Source organism: Tasmannia lanceolata, unplaced genomic scaffold, assembly GCF_043159265.1.
Source record: "Tasmannia lanceolata isolate RefF3 unplaced genomic scaffold, GAP_Taslan_0.1 ptg000008l, whole genome shotgun sequence".
Taxonomy (NCBI): Eukaryota; Viridiplantae; Streptophyta; class Magnoliopsida; order Canellales; family Winteraceae; genus Tasmannia; species Tasmannia lanceolata.
The window spans coordinates 17,861,628-17,887,148 of NW_027518685.1; the positions used below are offsets into that span (position 1 = coordinate 17,861,628).

At 38.8% G+C, this 25,521-nt stretch overlaps 1 pseudogene across 1 annotated transcript; it reads right to left on the reverse strand.

Annotated features, from left to right (window-relative positions):
- Positions 1 to 7,859: 7,859 nt before the first annotated feature.
- Positions 7,860 to 12,229, reverse strand: LOC143882775 (polygalacturonase QRT3 pseudogene; annotated as a pseudogene). The gene is made up of 3 exons (XR_013252311.1): positions 11,370 to 12,229; positions 9,669 to 9,923; positions 7,860 to 9,088 (listed from the first exon to the last, which is right to left on the reverse strand). The product of XR_013252311.1 is annotated as a polygalacturonase QRT3 pseudogene (transcript).
- Positions 12,230 to 25,521: the final 13,292 nt, after the last annotated feature.

The following is a 25,521-nucleotide window of genomic DNA, read 5'->3' on the forward strand; positions in this document are numbered from 1 at the left end:
CTCTAATCCTAACTTGTTATTATGTTTTAAATTGAACAAGAATTAGTAAATGTGGCTGATTGAAATGTCTAAACCTTAATTGTATTATAATGTCTACTTGAATAAGGGTTAGACTAATTAATGCTTAATTAGTGGATTAACTTTTAATCTTCCACCTAATTAAGCCTAAAATTTTTAATTGACAAATTCACCCCCATTTCCCTCTTGGGTTATCACACTTGCATTTCAAGAACATATCCTTCACTTTGCTCGGTAGGATCGACATTGTCATAGAAAGAGAGTTTGTCTACCAATTCTGACTCGCGCGCTACAACTAAGGATTTGATCACGATTCTCCGTCGATTGATCTTAGCTCTCCAGGCTTTCTGAATGATTTTGGCGGCATATTTTGTGCACGAGAAATCAACTATGGCGATCTTTTGACGCCATCAGCTTTGAATCTTGATTGCAGAATTGATGTACCTCTTATATTCTCGTCTGGCTTGGTACATACACCAAGTCCTTTGGATTAGAAGACAAGCAACTTTCTTCTTCTTACGGTCTGTAGCCCTTTGGGCCTTCTCTCGCCTGATTTTAGCTTGGATCATCAAGTATTCTTGATAAGTAATTGGTGCAAATTCTCTGATAAAAGGATCACGAATTTCATGCCAATACTTGAAGGGTGGTTTTCCCAGTCTATAGCGCTCACGTTCCATCCTTTTCAATAGCAATTTGGCATGGAGGCCAATGGTCTCCTTTGCACATTTAATTGTCTCGGCATGGCTTTGGAGGAGTTTGCCTCGATCTGGATTTTGATGAGGATGACTTACTTGATGAGTGAATCCTTATAGAGCAGTGGGAACTATTATATTCTTTTTAGTTGAATAAATAGTTCACTTACATGTGAAACCTCTTTGTTTGAGTTTAGATTATTTCTAAAACTCTTGGTTATTCTTAGAAGTATTTGTGTTTTCAGTTGGATTACAGATTTTCTTTGATATGGTGATATGGATGATTTAATATTTTGTTTGGACATCACATTATCTATCTATTGGATTGTGCTATATGTAGAACATAGGAGAAGATTGTTGGGTATATAATATAACCCATGTATATTCTAATATAAGCTCAATAAGATAATGAGCCGGTGTAGTGGGCCTACATGGGCTAGAGTCCATTAACCAGTCATTAACCCTAGTGTATATCTATATATAGGGTCTGGAGGCAACAAACTTGATATTCCAAATTAAATACCTTGGGTGTATTGCTTCAAGCAACCTCTTGCTTGACCTAATTACTCTAACATTTCTTTCATTCAATTAATGATTGTCATGTAATTACAACACTTCAGTTAGAACAGATACACCAAATTCTCACTGTGTGTATTGGACGTGGGCCTACCACACATAATGTATAGTTGAATTACTTGCTGAAACTTTGAAAAGGGAATTGCTAGCATCCACCGCAAAAGGCTTTTTACTGCTGGTCATTGGCAATTCAGACCAGCCACCTCGTGAATGGAGACTCCATTCACGAGGTGGCTGGTTTGAATTGCGACAGACCAGCCGCGAAAAGCCTTTTGCGATGGAGCTTAGCAAATCCCCTTTGAAAAAGCTTTTCTTTTGATTTCGGAAAGGAAAATGATATATTTGCGAGTCGCCCCTCTTTTTAACTTGGTACAGCCCCCTCTAGTGTAAAAGAGTAGTCATAAATACACTAAAGGGGTCTGTTTTAAGTAAAAAACAAAGGGGCGAATATACCACTTCTCCAAATATATCATTTCCCTCTGTAAACTGAAAAAGTTTCCTCTATAATAGGTGGTATATTTGCATGTCACCATTACCCATTGTACATGCTAATTTGAGTATTTGACTATGTAAAAACAGTCTATATCATCACTCCACCGACAAAATCAACTCCCTATATTATTTTAGGGTCCTTACATGATGTATTTGCAATGAAAATTAAGTTTTTACGTGTGGCAAGCAGGTGTACGATTTTTATTTTTTTTAGTGTGACCAACCTTGCTTGAAGAACCAAACCGTTCATTAGTTGGGCCCTAGTGTAAATAGGTCATGCCCAGAATATCATCTCCATAGGATGATCCTAACCATCTGATCTGCATATATCTCCATAGGATGATCCTAACCATCTGATCTGTATATATATATACAACGAACGGTACCTATGCAGATTGGAGGGTTATGATCATCCTATGGAGATGAAATTCCGGACACAACCTATTTACACTGGGGCTCATGAAATGAATGGTTTTCATCTTTGAAATATACGTGCACGTATGCCGTATAAATACTCAGGAAAAATGAGTGTGTAGAACTAGAACTAGAAGCGGGACCGACTTGTTCAACAATCCAAACAATTTATCTGTCAGGATCATTAGATGGAATGAGGTAGGCTCCACTGTACTATTTTTGTGTGCTTGCATTTCTATTGAAATATACGTATGGCCACCATTGTATTTGGTCTGATTTTAGATCAAGGAAAAATCATTGTAAATTATCAAATGTATGATCAAATAACACATGATATCAATATAAATATTCCTTTTGAATGAATATAACATGAATTTTGTTTCAAATATAATGAAATCATTCCACCAAAAGCTAAGGATAATTTCATGTGCATCTTGTGGTGCATTTGTTGGGGATAATCTGTATCTGTTGGAGAAGAAAGAATAGAAACGGATTTGCTTCAAGGCCAACAGTCACTCCAGGATTGATCTAGGTCATTAAATCGCGTATGGGCGCGATCTAACGGCCAGAATTCAAACCGAACTGGAAAGACACTATTCAGGGGTGCTTTTCACACTGAAAAGTCACCAAATGCTCAATAAAAAGTTCTGAATCCAGCCATTTCAAGATAGAAACGAATTTACTTATTTCTGGTGCAATTCTCAAGACTTCCAGTGCAATTATACTCTCTTTTTCTTAATCCCACCAGAGTTATTTTCTATTGTTTCATTCTTGTTTGTCTAATTACTGTTATGCTGCAGAAATAGTAATTAGATTGATTCTCCAAGGCTTGTTATTCTCTAAAAGGCATTTCGGATTTGACTCCGCTTGTGCATAGCGTCGTCAAATATAGTAGGATATTCCTACTGGCTTCATTGTATCTTGGAGGCAGTTCGCGGATCCCCTTTGCACACTTCTAATGGGGCGAAATATGTCTTAAGGAAAGCGATTTCGCGCCTTGAAGTAAACTGGTTTCTTTTCTTTCTTCTCCAACAGATACAGATTATCGCCAACAATCTTAAGACAGATTTTTTCTTGCTTCAGTGGCGTTATTTTCAATCCGTCAAATGTCCCAAGACTTTGTCAAACTTGAGAGGTTTGACAAAGGGAATTTCAAGCGATGGCAGAAGAAGGTGCACTTCATCCTTACGTCGCTCAAAGTTGTTCGAGTTCTCACATCCCCAAGGCTGGCAGCAGTTGAAAATGAGACATTAGCGCAGGCTCATGCAAGAATGAAATGGGAGCAAGATGATTACATCTGCAAACGGCATATCCTCAACGCTATGTCGGATACTCTATTCGACATATATCAGGGAATGGGATAAGCAAGCGAGATTTGAAATGCACTCAAAGCAAAATACATGGCATAGGATGAAAGCAGCAAAAAGTTCTCTGTGAGTCGTTTCCTGAATTTTTGCATGGTAGATGATAGACCTGTTATTGATCAACTGCATGAAATTCAACACATGGTGAGTCAAATTCATTTGCAAGGCATTTTACATGATGATTCCTTCATAATTCCGTCGATTATTGATAAACTTCCACCAAGTTGGAAAGACTTTAGAAAAAGTCTTAAACACAAGAAAGAGGAGATTTCTCTTGATGACTTGGCTCAATGCCTCAGGATTGAAGAAGAGTCAAGAATTAGAGATCATAAAGAAGATCATGAGAATTCTTCCTCTAAGATACACTTGGTGGAAAATGTCAATAAACCGAACCAACAAGAAAAAGGCAATCGGAAGAGAAACAAACACCCTGAAAAGAAGAATAATAAGAATAAGAAAAAGAAGGGTGCTTGTTTCAATTGTGGCAAACCAGGCCACTACAAGAGTGAATGTCGACTTCTTAAAAATAAGAAGTCAGGAACACCAACAGACAACAACAAGTTTGTGGCCATGATTTTAGAGGTGAATATCCTTGATGTTGGCAATGATTGGTGGATTGACTCAGGTGCGACGAGGCATGTCTGCAAAGACAGGAATCTGTTTTTGACCTATGAAACGGTTGAAGATGGAAGTGTCCTTTACATGGGCAATTCGTCGACGGCAGAAGTCAAAGGAAGAGGCAAAGTAGAACTGGAATTTACTTCCGGCAAGCACCTCGCTCTTACCGATGTCTTTCATGTACCTGAAGTAAGAAAGAATCTAGTTTCTGGAAGCATTCTTAACAAGAATGGTTTCAAGCTTGTATTTGAATTTGACAAATTCATTCTTTCTAAGGAATATATGTATGAAGGGATGTTTAAACTCAATATTAATTAAGTGAATGTCTTTGCTTATGTTGTTGACTCTTTATCTTTATGTCATAATCGTTTATGACATGTTAATATTGGAAAAATGAATGATATGGTTAAGTTAGATTTAATTCCAAAATGTGAAATTGATTTAGTAGATAAATGCAAAATATGTATGCAAACTAAATTAATCACTAAACCATTTCCTATAGTAGATAGAACTTCTAATCTATTAGACCTAGTACATAGCGATGTATGGGATATACATGGTGTACCTACTAAGGGAGGTAAAAAGTATTTTGTTACTTTTATAGATGATTATTCTAAGTTTTGCTATGTATATTTGCTTAGTCATAAAGATGAAGTGTTGGAAAAGTTTAAGGTTTATAAAAGAGAAGTAGAAAACCAATGTGAAACAACAATTAAATGCCTTAGATCAGATAGGGGTGGTGAATACTATTTTCCTCTTTTCTGTGAATCAGTGGGGCATAGTTTATGAAACTTCTGCCCCTTATACACCACAACAAAATGGTGTAGCAGAAAGAAAAAAATAGAACTTTAACTGAAATGGTTAATGCTATGTTTGTAAATTCTGGTTTGAATAAAAGTTTTTTGGGTGAAGCATTACTTACTGCTTGTTACATATTGAATAGAGTACCAAGTAAAAAGTCTAAGGTAACCCCTTATGAGTTATGGAAGAAAAGAAAACCAAACTTGAATTATCTTAAAGTTTGGGGTTGTAGGGCCATAGTTAAAGTTCCTAAGCCTAAATTAAGAAAATTATGTGAGAAAGGTATAGAGTATATCTTCTTAGGATATGCTAACCATAGTAAGGCCTATAGGTTTCTAGTTATAGAACCTAATGATTTTCTAGAAATTAATATAATAATTGAATCTAGAAATGCCTTTTTCTATGAGAATAGGTTCACTTCAATTCCAAAAGAAGTTCAACCTAGTACTTCTGTATAACCTTCTGTAGAACCACAAACAGAAGTTGGTGAACCTAGTGAAATTAGAAGAAGTAAAAGAGATAGAAAAGAAGAGAGTTTTGGTCCTGACTTTGTTACATACCTAGTAGAAGGGACAAGAGAAAAACTCAAATCTTCTATAATGTTAGATTTAAATGTAGAAAGTGACCATCAAACCTATGAAGAGCCATAAAGTCACAGGATGCCACTTTTTGGAAAAAAAAATCATTAATGACGAAATGGATTCTATCATGGGTAATAAGACTTGGTATTTGGTTGATCTACCACCTGGATCTAAATCTATAGGGTGTAAGTGGATCTTCAAGAAGAAGATCAAAGTAGATGGAACCATAGAGAAATTTAAAGCTAGGTTAGTTGCCAAAGGGTTTACTCAAAAATCCGGAATTGATTATTTTGACACATTTGCACCAGTCGCTAGGATTTCTACCATTAGAGTCTTGATTGCTCTTGCTTCCATATACAAACTTCACATTCACCAAATGGATGTTAAAACAGCGTTCTTAAATGGTGAACTTGATGAAGAAGTGTACATGGAATAACCTGAAGGTTTTATCTTACCTGGTCAAGAGCATAAAGTTTGTAAATTAGTCAAATCTTTATATGGCCTAAAGCAAGCTCCTAAGCAATGGCATGAAAGATTTGATAAGGTATTAGTCTCTAATGGTTATAGAATTCATGAGTCAGATAAATGTGTATATAGTAACTTTAAAGGTGGCAAAGGTGTCATTATATGTTTATATGTTGATGTTATGTTAATATTTAGTACAGATATTGAATGTATTCGAAGTACTAAATTATTTTTATCTCAAAACTTTGATATGAAAGATATGGGTGAAGCAGATGTGATCTTGGATATAAGAATCATAAGACATAACAGTAGTTTGATTCTGACCCAGTCACATTATATTGGAAAAACTTCTTAAAAAGTTTAATCATTTTGATTGTTCACCCGCTTCAACTCATTTTGATCCTAGTGGGAGGTTATATCTTAATTCTGGAAGGACTATTTCTCAACTAGTGTATGCTAGTGTGATTGGTACTAGGCCAGACAAAGCATTTGCTGTGGGTAATCTTAGTAGGTTTACTACTAGTCCAAATCTCTCTCATTAGAATGCAGTCTATAGAGTATTAAAATATTTAAAGAAAACTATAGACTATGGTTTATGTCATTGTGGGTATCCAACTGTAATAGAAGGATACAATGACGTTAGTTGGATAACTGAGCGTATAGATCATACATCAACCAGTGGGTGGATTTTCACCCTTGGTGGGGGAGCAATCTCCTGGGCCTCTAAGAAACAGACATGCATAATAACTTCAACTATGGAAGCAGAGTTTATAGCTCTGGCAGCATGTTGTAAAGAGGCGGAATGGCTTCGGAATTTGTTACTGAAAATTTCGTTATGGTCTAAACCTATGCCATCGATTTATGTCCACTGTGATAGTCAGGCCACACTATCTAGGGCATATAATCATGTTTATAATGATAAGTCCAGACATATAGGACTTAGGCATAGTACTGTGAGAGAGTTACTTACTAATGGAGTAGTAACTATTGATTATGTGAGATCAAGCCAAAATTTGGCTGATCCATTCACTAAAGCTCTTGCGAGAGATCTGGTGTGTAAAACATCATTATGAATGGGGTTAAAGCCATTACCAGCTAGTCACCAATGATGGAACCTCGACTCAACACTTGAATAAATATCAAGTCTTGAGTTCAATGAGTCAAAGTACATCATATGGAGTGATTGCAAGCACTATAAAATATATTATATTTTCATCCCAAGATAAAGTGCTTGGTAACCTGTAATGTATAAAAGGGAAAGGCTGAGCATTTGAGCTCTTAATAGACTTATAACAAAATGTTGGAGTGTTATAGTTACAGGGGCACTCTTGATAAGTCTACCTATGTGAGTGTGGGAGTGGTGCCACTTCCTATGAGACCTGACTAGTCTCTAGAGCGCTCATGAAGCCAAGATATAAACACAAGGCTAATACAAGTGTCGGTTTTTTAGAAATTGCCTAAAAAGATGAATTCTTATGTGTGAAACGTGTCTGGTTACCAAATAGAATCACTAGTTCAAAGACATGTCTACTATGCAATTCTGGTTAACTTTGATGTGTTTTCACTAAGTAAAGGTTCAAATTGAGAGATACCTTTATTTCTGCATAAAAATTCCAAGCCTGATGAGAAAACTTTCTTTGATTTTGAAAATGGTGGGGGATTGTTAAAGATTTTTCAAAATCAAGTGTTTTATGGTCAAAACAAATTTTGAAAAATATTTTCTTTTAGTTGTTTTGGGAAAAGAAAAACTATTCTTTGAAAAAGTTATTTTTTGCTTTCGCTTTTGGAAAGAGTGTAGAAGTGCATTGAAAAGATAGTTCCACATTGCTCCGAAGAAAAGTTGAAGATGGACATATATTAGTTCACTCATTCCTTTAAAATCTTTAACAGCATTTAGAGGTTGCAAATAGTATGTATCATAAATCCTTCGCAACTCTTCTTCACAAGAGATTCCTCTCTTCAACCCCACATCTCTCTTTCGTTCACTGTGGCCCAAAACAATAGGTCATCCATCACTTCCATTGCTCTGATCCACAGACACATAAACAGTGGCTGGGACGGCCACGTCCGACTCAATCACAACACGGTTCGCCGTCGTGTTCCTCAGGGCATGATTATGGAACAAAGCGCTCGCTTGAAAAGTGTATTGCACATGCCTAATTAGGTTAGGAAATAAAAGAGTCTGTGAGAAATCAATGGTCCATATGCTCCCATTACCCTTTACTGATCCCCTGGCAGCCGTCGCTTTGACTGTCATCCCCCGTACATTGTTCCGATCAATGATGACTTGATCAACGGTTGTGAACGGCCCACTTGATTGATCCAATTGGACAATGTCTGTCCCACCAGCACCCGAAAACATGTTATCCACAATGTTGACCCCACGCATCACGCCATTCACAGACTTAAGCTTAACATAGGCATTGCCAAGGAAAAACGAGCTAGAGATCTCGAGTTGCACTGGGTCCTCGGCGACTATACTGGTAAAATCCATGTAACAATTCACGATCCGGGTTTGGGTCAGACCGGGTAATCGGAGATAAATTCCGGTCCCACCCAAACTGGTGGCCTTGTTATAGCAATGGACCCCGTTAAGAATGTTTGCTTGGCCTAAGACTTGGATTCCGATCTCGGCGGAAAAGATGACGACATTAGTAACGGCATTGTTGTTGCCCATGAGATTTATGGCGATGCCGGAAAAATTCCGCTCGCCTGGGTCGCCCCCGGCGGTGATGTGTTGGCCTAGGAAGGAGTTTCTAATGTAGGTTTCATGACCACCTTGAACTAGGATTCCATCTGAAGAGAAATGGGTTATGTAGCAATTATCAATGGTGGTTCTGAGGGAGCTGATAACTGAGATTGCCCCACCATTGAAGTTGGAGTCTAACATGAGGTCTTTTAGTGTTATGTCTTCATAGGAAGATGAAGAAGAAGAATCAAGGATTTCTGCTTGTTGGGACATATTATCTAATTTAGGAACCGAAGATGGCCACAACTCTATTAGATGTCTGTCATTTGGAAAATCATCAGACGCACGTAAAGATCCCCCTGAATCTGCTTCAACAAAACAAAATCAAATTAATGGTTATAATAGGTCAAACATAGTATTCAGTTGGGTTCGGGTTAACCTAGGGCAAAAATAGAGAAGGTGGGGAAAAAACATAACCCTAAGATTTTGAAAATCAATATTAAAGCCAGACCCGAGTTGCACTTGCATCCATACCCACTTTTGTTTGTCTTCTCAGGAGTGAAATGATGTAACCACACCCTTGATTCAATAATGGCATCACACTCTTTGTGATTTTCTAATTAGCTTTTAAAATGTTGTGCAATTAATCTAAAAAATAATTTTAAAATTGGGATTTGCTAGGGACCATCGCAGAAGGCTCAGGTTTTGTCTTATTCATTCAATAAATCTGAGGTGGCTGCTCTCACATGGAACAGGCCATCTGCGAAATGCCTTCTCCAATGGTCCCAAGCAAATCCCAATTTAAAATTTAAAATTTAAAATTTAATTGGTTGAGGAAAAATGCCATTAACAATTGAGCTAGAGGCCCAACCCTCACCAATATAACCCACTTAGAAAATTACTTAAATAAAGTGAGGGTGCCTTTATTAAAAAATAAAAAAAGTGCAGATATCATTTATGAGAAGAGCAAATTTACCATAAGATTTCCTCCTCCGGTAGCCGGTAATCTTAAGGGACGACTAATCTTGTACGCCCCTCCTTCAAGGTGAACGTCTGACCCACCAAGATCCGCGATTCCCGCCATCAAAATCCGGTTGCCGGAAGGCCGGAATGCGTCGGAAATTGCGGCTAGGATCGCATCTGTGCTGTCGTTTGCGCCCGTCGGATCTGCACCGTACGTTGTCACTCGGTGAACACGTGAACTTGGTGGGGCCTACAATCATCATTAATATTAACATTAAGAGCACAATTTTCAGTGAAATTAGCAATAATAGCAGGTTAATATAAGTAAAAGAAAAACTTTTCTTTGGAAATAGTTGCTTTTTGCAAGAGAAAGAGAATAGTGTAATGTAGTTGAAAAGATAGTCCCAAATCGGATGAGAGAAAAGAAAGAGAAGGGCTTATAAAGCACTACACTTTCCTATTACTTGTTTGATTGCACATTGGGTTGAACCCATGGTTGGACCCGCGGGACGGTGCAACGCACCGTTCGCGCACGCGCGGCGTGGGCAATGGGCTATAAGGCGCATAGTAGCGCTTTATTGGCGCTTTTTTAGGCGCACTTTGCACTTCGCACGCCGCAGCGGGCCCAGTGCTCCAACGGTCAGTGGGTGCGATCCATTGGGTTGTGTCCCTTCCCAATGGTCAAGGATCTAAGGGGTGCGATCTGTACCATAGATAGATCATCTAACGGTTAGATGGGAGGACGGGAATTTAAATATCCCAACAGACTCTCTAGGATTGATCTGGTTCGTTGAATCGCGTATGGGCGCGATCTAACGGCCAGAATTCAAACCGATCTGGAAAGACTCTATACAGGGGTGCTTTTCACACTGAAAAGACACCAGAGGCTCTATAAAAGTTGCAGAACCCAACCATTTCAAAGTACAATCGAATTTACCCATTTCTGGATAAATTCTTAAGACTTCTAGTGCATTATACTCTCTTTCTTGCTCCCACCAAAATTCGTTTTACTAAACTATTTTCTTATTGTTTATCTAATTACTGTTATACTGCAGTAACAGAAATTAGACTGATTCTCTCAGGCTTGTAAGATTCTAAGGGCATTTCGGATTTGACTCCGCTTGTGCATAGCGTCGTCAAATTAGTAGGGCATTCCTACTGGCTTCATTGTATCTTGGAGGCAGTTCGCGGATCCCCTTTGCACACTTCTAGTGGGGGCGAAATCTGTCTTAAGGAAAGCAATTTCGCGCCTTGAAGCAAACTGGTTACTGCTTTTTCTTTCCAATAGATACAGAATTATTTCTCTAACAATTTCTTGGTCTTTTTCCTAAAAAAAACAATGCTCCATTTCAACCTCCTTTCGGTTGCCTTTTCCTAAAAATAAGTCATTTCAAGAAAGACTCACAAAATGGAGTGAAAATACTAAACAGGGGGGTGGAAAGAACATTTCTATTGACAAAGAACAGCAAGATTGAACATAACCCATCATCATAATCACCTTCATGATCAATAACAAAACAAAGGTTAATAAAACAGATCAACAAAATTCATATTCATTTCTCAATAACACAACAAAAAGAGCATAACCCATCATTAATACCACAGAGGATTTCAGTTTTTTTGCCATCATTACCAAAATTAACAAAGAACAACTAAAAAAGATAGACAAGAACAAGAACAAGAAAAATATAATCACCATAGGAGGAAAGCTTGAGGAAGGAGACATCTGAGAGCGAAGGAGAGAAGCTTTTATCAAGTCCATCCGATAAATTCGATCAAGGGAACTGCCACCAAAATGTCCTCTGGCTTTTGTGTTCTCTTCATAGCCATGAATTATAATTAAACTAGACAATCCCATAAACACAGACAACAACATGACATTTCTCCCCATCATCCTTCCTTTTGTCTTTCTACCTTCCAAAGAGCACGAGGAGAAAATATAGAGAGAGACAGAGAAGGGAGGCTAAGTTAGATCTTCCTAAAAAACTGCCTGATCTTTCATTCAAATTGGGTCATACATATTGCACTCTCTCTTTTTTCTCTCACCTCCTATAGAAAAGTGGGAACTTCAAGAGACTTTAATGGTTTGAAATTGACTTAAGATGGTTGGACTAAAAGCATGTTGAAATTATAACCGTAGAGTCGGAAAGAAACAGAGACTCTAATGGTTTGAAATTGCTCCAACCCACCTTGTGATTTTTCTTAAACCATGTCAGAGGGAAAAATCCGCATAAATACCCTCTTCAATGGACAAAAGATACAAGGTTCTCTACTCCTTGGTGCCCTAGAAAGAGGAGAAGGGTATTTTGGTAATTTTGTTCACATTGGTCGGTTACAAAAGTTCCACATGAACACTTGTTTTGAAGACCAGTGGAGTAATGAGTACAGCTATTTGAAGAGAAAAGAAAAAGAAGGAACACAGAGAGTGGTTTTGAGCACTTGCTTGTCTAATGATGGAGAGTTTTGGGTGATGGGAAAAGAAAGGGAGAGAGTAATTGATTAGTTTGGGGAAAGGAATTTATGGTCTGTGGAATTTTCGTTGTAATTCCACATCCAAGAGAAAGCAAAGTGGGAAGCGAAGTAAAGAAGCCTCCTTTTCTTGCCAATGACATCAACTCACCCTGCATTTGATTTGAGACACTACCCAAGGTCCAACCTCATTGGAGTACAGCCTTTTGATATTCCATGACAAAAAAAAAAAAGCTCAACATCAAATAATGTGTGTTTTCTGTTATTGAATATTTGAATGTAATCCACACAACATCATATGGACTGTTATTGAATGTAAACCACTCTTTTATCTGGGTTTTTAAAAAGATCCAAAGCAAGGCCTATCATATCGACTGTTCAGATCAGTCATGGGTGGGACCCACTCTGTCTTAGTGGGTTTTTAAGAATTCAAAATGGCCGATATAACTCTCTGCTTCAAAAGGGAGATGAGTTTATTATTTAATTATTTGCTTATTTATTTGCATAGACCAATCAATGAACATGCCTCAAAGTCAAGCCATCAGATCAATGATTCTTAGATGGGGGCACACACCAATCAAGCAATACTAACTAGGGGTGCAAGTTTGGCCCTGTGAGCTCAGATCCGCCCCGACCTGCCCTGAGCCCGAATGGGGTTGGGGCTGGATTTTCCAACCCTAAAGGCGGGCTTGGGTTCATTTTCTAGGCCCTAACTCAGGGTCCGGTCTCGCTAAGGGTAGATACCTCAGGCCAACCCCGATCCAACCCTGTTTACACTTTACGCTGACCCGCCCTGACCGACCCAAGCCAACCCTGTTTGCACTTTATAGTCACAATTGGTCCAACCCGTGGTGATATAATGCAGCACTCCCCCTACTTAATAGTGGGTCTGACTTTGATTGATTTGATAGCCCTTGTCAAGATCTGAACTATTGATTAATAGTGGGTTTTTCTCTCCTCATGTATGGTCCCAACTTTTTTATATATAAATTTGCCGATCCGACTGGGTCGTTATCTATCCGGGTTAAAAATAAATAAATGTGGGGCCACTTGTGTTTTTTTTTCTGGCAAATGAACAATTCAGATATTGGAAAGGTCTAGGCTTCTGATATTAGATATTAATATTTACAAAAGATAAAACAAATGGGCCCCACATGGTTAGTAAACTAAATCAAAACCTTTGTGAAGCCAGCCTAATGAACTAATATTAGATACTACTACTAGGGACATACACTTTTGTGGGGTCCACTTGTTCAATGATCAAAAATCTGATCCCATTCAATAATTCCAAGTCTCTAATTTGTAGAGTCTTTCCTGATAAATCTGAATCTGAACCGTTGATTTCAAATATATTAATCCCCCACTTAACAGCCAAAACACTGAACTGGTATAATCATCCAATGAAGATGAATCTGGGTACATGGCCTGACCCAATCCGGGACGGCCCAACCCAATCAGGGGCAATCAGGGCGGGCAAGGGCTGGGTCAAACCCTGCACGGCGGGCATTGGGTTGAGGTTTTTCAGCCCTTACTCAGGGTCAGGGCGGGTCAGGGCCAAGATAATGGGATCCAGGGTTGGGCTAGGGTTTTGAAAAACCCGGCCCAACCCGACCCTGTTGCAGCCCTAAGCAGCCCTAATACTAACAATCTGATTAACAATTTGACGGATATCATTTTTTTTTTAGATCATTGCACATAAATTTGAGAAAGCAGGTTTTGATTGCAGTTTTTTGCTATGACCCATCTAAAATGGCTCATCACCGGTTCTATTAGTCCGTGTATAAACTCAAAAAACTGAGGTGTGAGTTGGTGATACAAAATCACCGGTTCTATTTCATCTTGGAGTGGGTCCACTTGGCCCTTTTAAGTGGGATATGCTTTCTCTCTATATATGTGGTTTTTGCATGAAAGAAAATGTTTGAAGAAGGGAACATGTAGAGGAGAGGAGAAAAGGCTAGGGCAAGGCAAGATTTGTAAGGAATTTAACCAAGTAGAACTCACACCAAAAAGCTAGCCATGAGAGGGAGAGTGCCCATTCCCTTATAACCCATCACCATCCACTTCACTGATCCGAAGTGGGACTATCTACTTTTGAGTGGAATCCCAATATGAAGGCACAACTTCTTGGAAGGAAAACTAACAGCTACATTAGAGCCTTGTGCATAACTCCAACCATGAGAAAATCAGAGCAAAAGAAAGACTTTAATTTCCCCTTGACTCGTGTATAAATTGAAAGCAGATAAGACCCACCCCACCCCCGGTAACCTTGGAGCCCTAGTTATGTACAAGCAAGAACAATAGATTCCCTAAAAACAGTGCCCCCTGATTGCCTTATGTTGACATTGGCAACCAGCAAGTAGCGACTTGTGTTTTTCATGTCTCCACCTACAGAAGAGCTTTAGGTATTTGTATTATAGAAGAGATTCAGGTACTTGTATCTGGAAGAATACAATCCTATCTAGAGAAGAAATTTAGGTATTTGTATCATAGAACTGCAACAAACTTACGTGTAAACTAATAATACACGCGAGAAAGCCCAAAAAGATAAAGATCGTGCAAGGAGAAAAGCCGCGTGTCTTTTAATCCAAAAGACCTGGCGCATGTACTAGGCTAAAAGCGAATTTAAGAGGTATGCCAGTTCTGCAATCAAAATTCAGAGTTCGTGACGACAAACGATCGCTTGAGTTGATTACTTGTGCACAAAATATGTCGCCAACGTCATTCATAAAGTTTGGAGAGTTCAGATCACTCGACGGAGAATGATGAAATTCTTAGCTGCAGTGCACGGGTCAGAAATTACAGACAGGAATTCACTCCCTCTCTATGATGACAACGGCGTTCATACCGAGTATAGTGAAGGATACTTTCTGCCTCAAGTTGAAGATTTTATCGAAGGCCTGATTTCTAATCGAATCAAGTGCTACCGCCGACCCACACTCGTCAAATTACTAGGTCGATGGAAATACTTGATCAAATGGAAAGGAATGCAATTCGAAGTTGAAGCGAGCTACTCGTCATCAGAGATCTAATTTCACAACTAGCCTAAGTTTATGTCCGTTATTTTCATTTTTATCTAAATTCGAGGACGAGTTTCTTTAAGTGGGGGAGATCTGATGTAGGACGATCTCTGTAGATTTGTTTTTCAATTAGAATTTCTAATTAAAGATAAGTTAAAATCCTTATTGGATTAGGATTAGTTAGCAATATTTTAGTATTTTGGTTGAGAGAAATGTGGAAACATGAGAAATCTATAAATATAGTCGTGTGATGTATGTTGAGGGATCTTTTTCAATGGAATAAACTTGTTTAAGTTTTTCTCTTCCTTGTGGATTCAAGGTTTTATCTTATTTCCTTGTGGATTCAAGGATATTTTATGAAAGAAGACGGTGTTCTTCTTCTATATGGTTGAAGACGGCGTTCTTCGCCTTTTACGCACGCTTCCACCTACGTTATTCTTATGAAGCATTCTCTCAACAGTTTGTTGCGACCGACTTGTTTGCCTTTGCGGTTTCTGAGACGCCATAGACAATGGAGAATGAACAGATTGTTGGGATGCCAATAAGATGTGATTAGGGCAGACCAAAACCTGACCTTGGGTGCTCTTCTCTAGATTTGAGGGTATTTACGGGGGCTAATTAGGTAGGCATAAAAAAATTTGTAGTTGTTGACACTAGCTTGGGTAGCGATGGTTGTTGAGGACATGCAAGTAGGGTGGCGTTTGATGCTGCTGTTGGTGTTAGTGTTGGACTGGAAATGTTTGAACTGATTAGGAAATGCCATCCATTTTCATTCCAAAAAAAAAAAAAAAACATTACAAGCACTAAATTTTCACACTGACTGCGAGGCAAAATGCAATGCAGAAAAGATAATTTATATCTGACACTTAATAGTTTAACAAATTTAGGCAAATGGAGTAATACAGTGCAGATATTCATTTGAATTTTTAACCGCAAATGAAATTGGAACCACGTCAGTAGTATTTGGCACGCACAGATATAGGACAAACATTGCAATACGGGAAAAACTGAACCAACTCTAGCCTACAAAGAGTAACATGATGCTGGTATTACTTACCATACTTAATTTGGAAAGTGCAGTTTCTATGCAATTAAAAGATGCCCGTAACAAGTTATGATGCCGGTCAATTTGTAATTAAATATCACGCTTTGTTTTAAGATTAAATGCACAGAAGACAATGTTTTCAATCTCACCCTTGGGCTAACAGACCTGGCCCCAAAAAGTTGGGGAGAATGTTTAAATCCGCCCCTAAATCAGATATATATTCAAGACAAAGATCTCAATTGCGACATCTGTTTCTCTCATAATATATGACCTCAAAATGAAAACACTATAATGAATGTCAATTTGGCATTGAAACTTGAGAAATGATTTGAAGAGGAGCCTCCTTTCACTTTTCAAGGAAGAGTAATTGAATGAATGCTACACTGTAGAAAACTAGCCTCAATTGTTTGCAATCTGAAACCCGCTTGTAACCATCACAATTCTTCATGGTAAATGCAATGAGAATACCAGTCCCTGTTGAAATTTCCTAAGATATCACTATTATATGCTTCCAAGAGGTTAAATTAGAGATGGTTTCTACACTCTACACAAGAAAAGACAAAGAAAAGAAAATAGATGCAATAATCCCATGGGATGTGTACTATGTGCTCAAGTGGCTTTCTCAAATTTCCTCTTTCCACTCGTGTTCATGTTAGCAACAGCTCTAACCACAAAACCCTTACATCTATCTCTACATGGACACAATGAAAGCGTGGAAGTATCAGAACACGAATTCTCAGCTGTAAAATTGTGATCCCTTTTGGATCTGGTTCAATTCAAAATACTTGTGCAAATTGAGGCTTCTTAAAGGATAAGAATAGAGTTTCCACTTTCAACTTCCACAAAATCTTAGGAAGTAAAAAACAGGTCGAGATGATATTTGAAGGAAGAGGTTTTACAAATAATTCCAGATCAAACCATCAACTAACTATGGACGTTCAAAGTTAGACCTCTGATCCAATAATCTTGCAACTAGCCTCACAGATTCTCATGAAAATAGTAATGAAAATTTCAATTCTGCTGGAATTATCCAATGCCAAGAAAATTACCTCACATCTGGATGGAAACAACTACTCCATTACATATCAGAAGGTGATAACTAATATGCAAGTATCTTTGAAGACAACTCACAAACAGAAAAAAACAAATCTGTACCTGCGGAGATAGCGTTATTTGGAAGCACTGGCTGTTTGTGCTTATCCCACTCTCAGTAGGGTCAATTAAGGAGGCCATCAGAGAGAGAGAGAACCACACTGTAGGTGCGTCTAGATTTAACCAAACCATTCCTACATATGAAATCATGATCACATCTAACCAAACTGCACCTAGACCTGAAATCAGGACCAGATCTAAACAAACCACACCCAGATATGAGGTTTGTAGCAGCTACGACAAGAAAAAATATTTAACCACTCTGAAGTTTGATCAATCGTGAGACCATAAAAACTAGTCATGTTCCTCTTGAAACCACAATTCTCTATGTTTGATGAAGTAAAGAGGGCTCAGATCATGCTAGAAACACGATATAGCGTATTTGATGGTTCAGATCTTGCTTGAAACACGACGGCACACACCTTCTGGTCCACATTTGTTAAAGTGTAAAAGATTAAACGACAGTCTCCAACAGCTTAAGCTTCGGAGTAATTGGTCGTTTCACATGGTATCAGAGCAATTGCCTTGGGTTCAAACTCCTTGATATTAAATCCACACGTAATGGCCAACCCAAAAGAGGGACTACATGTTGCATGTGTAGACCAATCCAGAAAAAAGAGGGGCCACATGTGAGGGGGAGTGTTAAAGTATAAAAGATTAAATAACGCCTTCTCGAATGGCTTAAGATTTTGGAGTAATATTACAGTACAAAAAAAGACTGAAATGCTCCTCAGTAACTTTTTCTCCTAATTTTATAAAAAATTATTTAATTGAGATTTTTTCTTTTGTTTTGGATTAAAATGAAATAAACAACAAATATACAAAAGCCATATTTATTTATTTTTTATTGATTTTTTACTTGGTTTAATCTGTAATGTAAGTAAAAACTTTGGCTTCTCATTTTCCTTTTTTTACTTGGGACAGCTCCCTCTAGTGTAAAAGATTATTAATAATTCATAAATACACTGGAAGGGGCTGTCCAAAGTAAAAAAAAAAAAGGGGGGGGGGGGGGGGGGGGGGGGGGGGGGGTGAATATATCACATCCCTTTTACTATTGTACATAGGGAAATGATATATTGGTGCCCTTTTTTCCCTGGGCACCCCCTCTAGTGTATTTATGACCACTTCCCTTTTACATATAGGACAAACTGGCATTGGTGTCATGCCTAATATTAGGGGTGTCTATATATCAAGCCCTTTTAAATGAAAACAGAAGAAAAACAAGTAACCTAAGTCCTAGTAAATAGATTTTTTTCAGCCTCAGTCATAAACAATAAGCCTACTTTTAATGTAGTTAGCAGTCACTACTCACTAGTGAGAAAAACACAGGATGATAGCTATTTTAGATCTCAAAGAAACAACAAGAAATTAAAGGTTATTTTTTTCTTGAGGAATGATAGATGCAAGGGCCCTCTTTATGCAAGGGCCGGAGAAGGGCCCTTGAATAGATTGACGTCAGTTTCTCAACCGACTTTCAAAATGGCGTGGATCTATTCAAGGGCCCTTCTCCGGCCCTTGCATAAAGAGGGTCCTTGCTTCTATCATTTTCGTTTTCCTTATATGCAAAGTGAATGCCTATAGGATTCATTTCATAGACTCCTATGGGCCAGCCATGTTGTACGGCTCATAATGTTGGGCCACCAAGAAGCAACATGTGCGTAAGATGAGTGTAGCAGAGGTGCGAATGCTTAGATGGATGTGCGGCCACACAAGGTTAGATAGAATTAAAAATGAAGACATTCGTAGAAAGGTAGGGGTGGCACCAATTGAGGAGAAGATTTGAGAGCAGCGCTTAAGATGGTTTGGACATATCCAACGTAGGCCTTTGGATGCTCCAGTGAGAAGTGGCGACTCGTGCCAAGTTTAGACAAAAGGATGAGAACAAGCTTAAATTTAGACCATTAGTGGAATAGATCTTTACGGATGAACTGCTTGCTTCGACTTGGAATTGAAATCCTTTCTAACGAACTAGGTACTTTCATCTACCCCGTAGAAGGTTGGACTTGATTCGACTGCAAAACAAGGCCTCGATAAACTCTTTGATCCTGGGTAATTGTGGTAGAACTGTAAGCCCAAGGGTTCCCAAAGGTTCAATTATTCACTTTTTCCTTCTTGTTTTGATGCTAGCAAACTCAAATTGATTAGCATTTATGGACTAATGTGTTGCTTTGAGATGTTGTGCTCTATACAGGAATTTGATGTCATATCGTCATTACACAACTCATCTCAATACATGACTTGTGGATCCGCACACATAATGATCAAGAGCTTGCACTCACAGTGAAGACATCACCAGTTGGAGGATGTTCAAAGTCAAAAAGCTCAAGTTCAAGATCCCACAAGTTGCCTAGCAAGTGTCAAGAAGAAGCTTGGAGATGAACTAGCCATTGGTGACACCTCATGTACCTTTCAACATGCATTAAAGATTGGAGGAAGACACAAGAGCCAGACAAGGTCAAGAAGTTCACTCACAAGCTGAAGAAGTCCAAGGAAGTACCCGAGCAAAGACATTCCAAGAAGACTCAATGGTATACAAGTTTAGAATGTATTTGGAGTCCTCTTGATTTTATGTTTAAATGCACTTTCAAAAGGTTTTCAAATGGTTTTCATACTTAACTTTTTACATCTTTGGAAACCATTAACACATCCAAAAATGTGTTTGAAAACCTAGGACTTACCATGGCCCAAAATCCCTGAATTTTAATGTTAAAATGAATTTTCAAACAGGGCCGGTCAATCGGGGCTATCCTAGGCGACCGCGGCAAGGTTTTGAAAACCCAGCACTTGCGGAAATTTAGCGGGCCGGTCGACCGGGGTAAGCAGGGCGACCGCAGAATGGGTTCTTTTGGAACAGAACCATTCCAGCATGGTTTGGGCAGGCGACCGCAAAGGTTCGGTCGACCTCAGAGAGGTTTATGAGCCAAAATTTTAATCAAACAGGTAACCCTCTCCGGGCAACCGCCATGGGGGCGGTCGACCGCGACGATGAGAAATTTGAAAATAAAAAGTGCGCCCGATAGGGGCGGGCAACCGTTGTGGCTCGGTCGACCACGCCGGTCTGGCAAACTAGCTGTTAGGGCTTACGCAGGTTGACCTTTTCAACCCAGTTTACTACAGTTTTACCCCCAAACGGTCATATTTTTAAATGGGCTATATATACAATATCTAAGCATATCTAAACAAGCTTTTGAACATTTTTGAAACATCAGATCCCATCTTTTTAAGCTTCAACTTTTCAAATAAAAAACAAAACCTCTTTGAGCTTGTATTTCCACATTTTATCAAGAGGTACTCCATAGGCTTTACATTTGTATCTTTCTTTGGAGTGATTGTGAGCTTACAAAGTTGTATTCCGCCTATTAAGAGGCCTTGAGAGTTTTTCATTTTTGTTCTTCATTATTGAGAGTCTACTCTTCGGCCCGTTAAGAAATGTGAAGACATTGTGAGGGTCTTCTCTTCGGCCCGTTAAGAAATGTGAAGACATTGTGAGGGTCTTCTCTTCAGCCTGTTAAGAAAGGTGAATCGTGTAAGAGGGTGTGTCCCCTCGTCAAGGCTTCGTGCAGAAAGGGTTTGTCCCCTTTGGAGTTGGAGAAGGTGGTAGTAAAGCTTGGAGATTAGGCTTGAAATCTCAAGATTAGTGGAGTACGCAAAGCTAAACTTGGAAAGTGGAGTAGGTCTTGTTGATAGACCGAACCACTATAAAAATCTCGTGTGCCTTGTGGATGACTCTTCTTCTCCTTCTTCTCTTGCACTTGTGGTGATTGGTAAACTCTAACCCTAAATTGTTATTATGTTTTAAGTTGAACAAGAATTAGTAAATGTGCCTGATTGAAATGTCTAAACCTTAATTGCATTATAATGTCTATTTGAACAAGGGTTAGACTAATTAGTGCTTAATTAGTGGATTAACTTTTAATCTTCCACCTAATTAAGCCTAAAATTTTTAATTGACCAATTCACCCCCCCCCCCTTCTTGAGTTATCACACTTGCATTTCAAGAACATATACTTCACTTTGCTCGGTAAGATTGACGTTGTCATGGAAAGAGAGTTTGTCTACCAATTTTGACTCGCGCGCTACAACTAAGGATTTGATCACGATTCTCCGTCGATTGATCTTAGCTCTCCAGGCTTTCTGAATGATTTTGGTGGCATATTTTGCGCACGAGAAATCAACTATGGCGATCTTTTGACGCCACCAGCTTTGAATCTTGATTGCAGAATTGATGTACCTCTTATATTCTCGTCTGGCCTGGTACATACGCCAAGTCTTTTGGATTAGAAGACAAGCAGCTTTCTTCTTCACACGGTCTGTAGCCCTTTGGGCCTTATCTCGCCTGATTTTAGCTTGGACCATCAAGCACTCTTGATAAGTAATTGGTGCAAATTCTCTTATAAAAGGATCACAAATTTCATGCCAATACTTAAATGGTGGTTTTCCCAGTCTATAGCGCTCACGTTCCATCCTTTTCATTAGCAATTTGGCATGGAGGCCAATGGTCGCTTTTGCACATTTAATTGTCTCTGCATGGCTCAGGCCATATTTGTATATACAATCTTCAATGCCATCAATCCAGGCCAAACATGCTGACTCACAATCAACACATCCAAAGAAAGGTGGGACAAAAGATAAATCCATAGGTGGTTAAAACTAGCCTTAAGATATGGGATTTTCCAATGCAAAGGGAACGAAAGATGTTGGAACGATGGTTGAGATCGGTTGAAAGGTGGGCTGTTTGGATGATGAAGAAAACACCTAAAATTATGGAATTTTGCAGTCAGTTAGAAGGCTTATAGTGGTGCTAGAGGGCTCGGTTGGTTTGGAAACAAGGATGAGGAAAAAAAACACCTGAAGTTTGGGCTGATATTAAGGGGATTTGCTGCTATAGTTTAGGGGATTAACATTTGGGAGGTTTTGGAGATGGTCAGATAAGAGAAAAAAAATTGAGATGTTCTGCTACTAGATAACAGGTATGGACATTGGTTGGCAAGGAGGGTTTGGGTGTTGATTGAAAGAGGTTTATGAAAGGCTTTGGGTAATATCAGTTGGTCTGAATGAAAACATGAGTTGATTCTGGGGTAGGCTTGGAAACTAAAGGGTTGGGTTAGCATGGATAGGTTGCTATTGATCGGCTATTAATTAGGAGCTTGCATAAAGCTGAAAAAAAAGAGGAATTGCGTGACGTTTTGGGTTTCTAAAATGCAGGGAACGAGTGGTTTAATAATAGGAAATTGGTATCTATATTGTAGGGAAGATTTTAGGAATCCAATCAGTGGCTAAATAATAGGAAAGTTGCATGGATCCTTGTTAACCACATGGAAATGAAACAGTTCTGGATCGAATTAAGAGAGGCATGTGCGGCTACTTTTGTAGAAAGATAGCAAAAGTTAGGATCTTGATGCTAATTTCTAGTGGGGAAAAGCTTTGAATGAAGGGCTGAAAAGTTTTGAAAAATTGCAAGCAATTGTATGAGGAAGGATACCGTGGCAAAAACTTGCGAATTTTGGGTTGAAAATCAGGAAGAAATGGCGAAAATCTGGGTGCTTTTGGGCTGGTGTTTTGGAGGCTATGGGCTGTTTCTTTGGCGTGACAACAAGGCTAGTGGTGGGGCTATTTGGGGCTGTAATTGGTGGTCAAGGGTGCAATTTCTTGGATAGTAGGGCTGCTGCTAATAAAGGTTTTATTGGACAGATGGAATGGTTAAGGAAGGGATTAGGAAGGGTAGAGAAAAGGAGGCAAGAATGGGTGGCTACTAATAACAATGGTGAAGAAGAGTTATCAAATGGCAGGATTTCACATGAAAACTGGGATGGTAAAGGGGTTTTGGGTGACTTTTTTTTTTTTTTTTGGTACGGTGGATGGTGGTAGAGATGGAGGATGAATTTCTCAATGGAGTATGGGAGGATAAAGATCAGGAAAACTTGCTTGTGCGGGAAATCCACATCATAAATCCAAGCCTCCTTGATGGTGGTGTTTGCCGTTGAAACAAGATGGTCCGATCTGAGGAGAGACCTCGCTCTGATACCAACTAACACAGAAAATCAAACGTGGAATCATACCCGAAGCGTACGACCCGAACGAAGATCACACCCGAAGCGTACGATCCGATAAATGCCTTAGAATCCACTAGGAAGAAGAAGAAGAAGAAGAGATATAGAGAGACAAAAATCTTTGATATTATTCCATTGATTGATTTTGAAACTCACATATTACAACCTTTATATAATAGAAAAGCAATCTCTAAAGAAGTAAACTTCTATTAAAAGAAAAAGCCTAGAATCTACCACACAAAGAAAGTAAGCAAATTAAAACACCTATACTTAGAAGGGTAATCCTAATACACTTAGGAAATAAAATCCTAATAAATCAAGAAACTAATGACCTGCTTTCTAAAATGATAAAATCCAAAGAATTAGTAATCCTACATCAGGAAGCCTGGAAGAGATGGAGGCATATAGGCAGAAAGTGATTGCACAGACAGATTGGGCGTGGGGAAGGATGGAACTGGGTGGAATGAACCGGTCCATGAGGAGTAAATTTAGAGAATCAAGAGGGGCATTCTCAGGAAATGGTTCAAGGAAGAAGGGTGAGGCTGGTTCACCATGTTAGTTTAATAACTTTTTTGTCTTTTGTTACGCTCAATAAATAATGAAAATTAATGGAAGTATTCGTGAAAGGCATCAGGATGAGGTGAAGAAAGGAAACATACCCCACTTTAGATAATTAAAAAAAAAAAAACTCGAAAACTGTCAACATGACTAATCTAACCACCATATCATACGATTAAAATGCTTGATAGAAATACCTTCTTCATTTGCACTTTTGATACAGAATGGGGACATCATGGTGGTTTTATGCTAAACAAAACATAACAATATCACAGAATTCAAATACCTGTCTTCGTGTGACCCAAGTGCCAAACAACAGCAGACAATAAATGCATTCGGAATTGTCACAATAATCTCTGTCTTTCAGATCCAAACCTCAGGGCAATGCAGAGGCGTCCACGAGGCAAGAACCAGATAAAAACCTCAGCCCACGAATCAAAATTAGAATTGGGTAAACCTCCGAGAACGTAAAAGAATTGAATAGGGTATTGGATAGGAGGCAATGGTTTGATTTTTCTAGGGTTTCCATCACACTGATCCATTTTGCACTACTTCCATGGGTAATGTTAAAGTAGAGGAATTGTTGGGTGCATATAAGATCGGAACGAGTGGAGTAGAGGAGAGATTGAGGTGAAACGATCGATCAACTGTGTATAGAAGATTTGGCAAAAGGATCTCCCCCATTTCTCTACCTCTTTCTCCAAACCCTAAATCCTCTAGTGTAAACGAGTACTAATAAATACACTAGAAAGGGCTGTCCCAACTAAAAAAAGGGGGACGCATATTTCACACCCCTTTTAGTCCCTCCGCACTCCCTCTACTGTGTATATATATGTCCACTTCCCTTTTACATATAGGACAAACTGACATGGGTGCCATGGCTAATATTAGGGGTGTCTATATCAAACCCTTTCGTTTGGTTGCCGGATTTTTTTTGGTTCTTGGGAATTTTGTGGAATTTCTGCATTCACCCACGTTTGGTTGCTTGGCCCAAAATAATCCCAAGAACCAAAATAACCCCGCACGAAGCCCCAGGAAAGAAAAAAATAATACTCCCAAGAACCAAAATAATCACAGGAACCAGAAATAAGCTTGCAGAAGAGGTTTTTTCTTCCCAACAGTTCGAGCAACCAAACAGTTTTTTTTTTCCACCATAGTCCGGTCAACCAAACATGGGATTTTTATTTTACTGGGATACTTGCAGGGAGTTTTTTTCCCACCAATCTCCCAAGAAGTTTTTTGCTCCACAAAAATCCCAAGAATCAAAAAAATTCTAGCAACCAAACGGGGAAGATAAACAAGTGACCTAAGTCCTAGTAAATAGATTTTTTTTTCAACCTCAATCATAAATAATAGCCCTACTTTTATTGTAGTTAGGGGTCACTAGTGAGACAATCACAGGATTAAAGGTTACTTTTTTCTAAAAGAAACAACAGGAAATTAAAGGTTAAAGGTACTTTTTTCTTATATGCAAAGTGAATGCCTAAGTAATAGTATAGTTAGAATCAAGGTTTAAAATTTCAGTTTCGGTACCAGTTTCGGACCCTGAAATTTTGA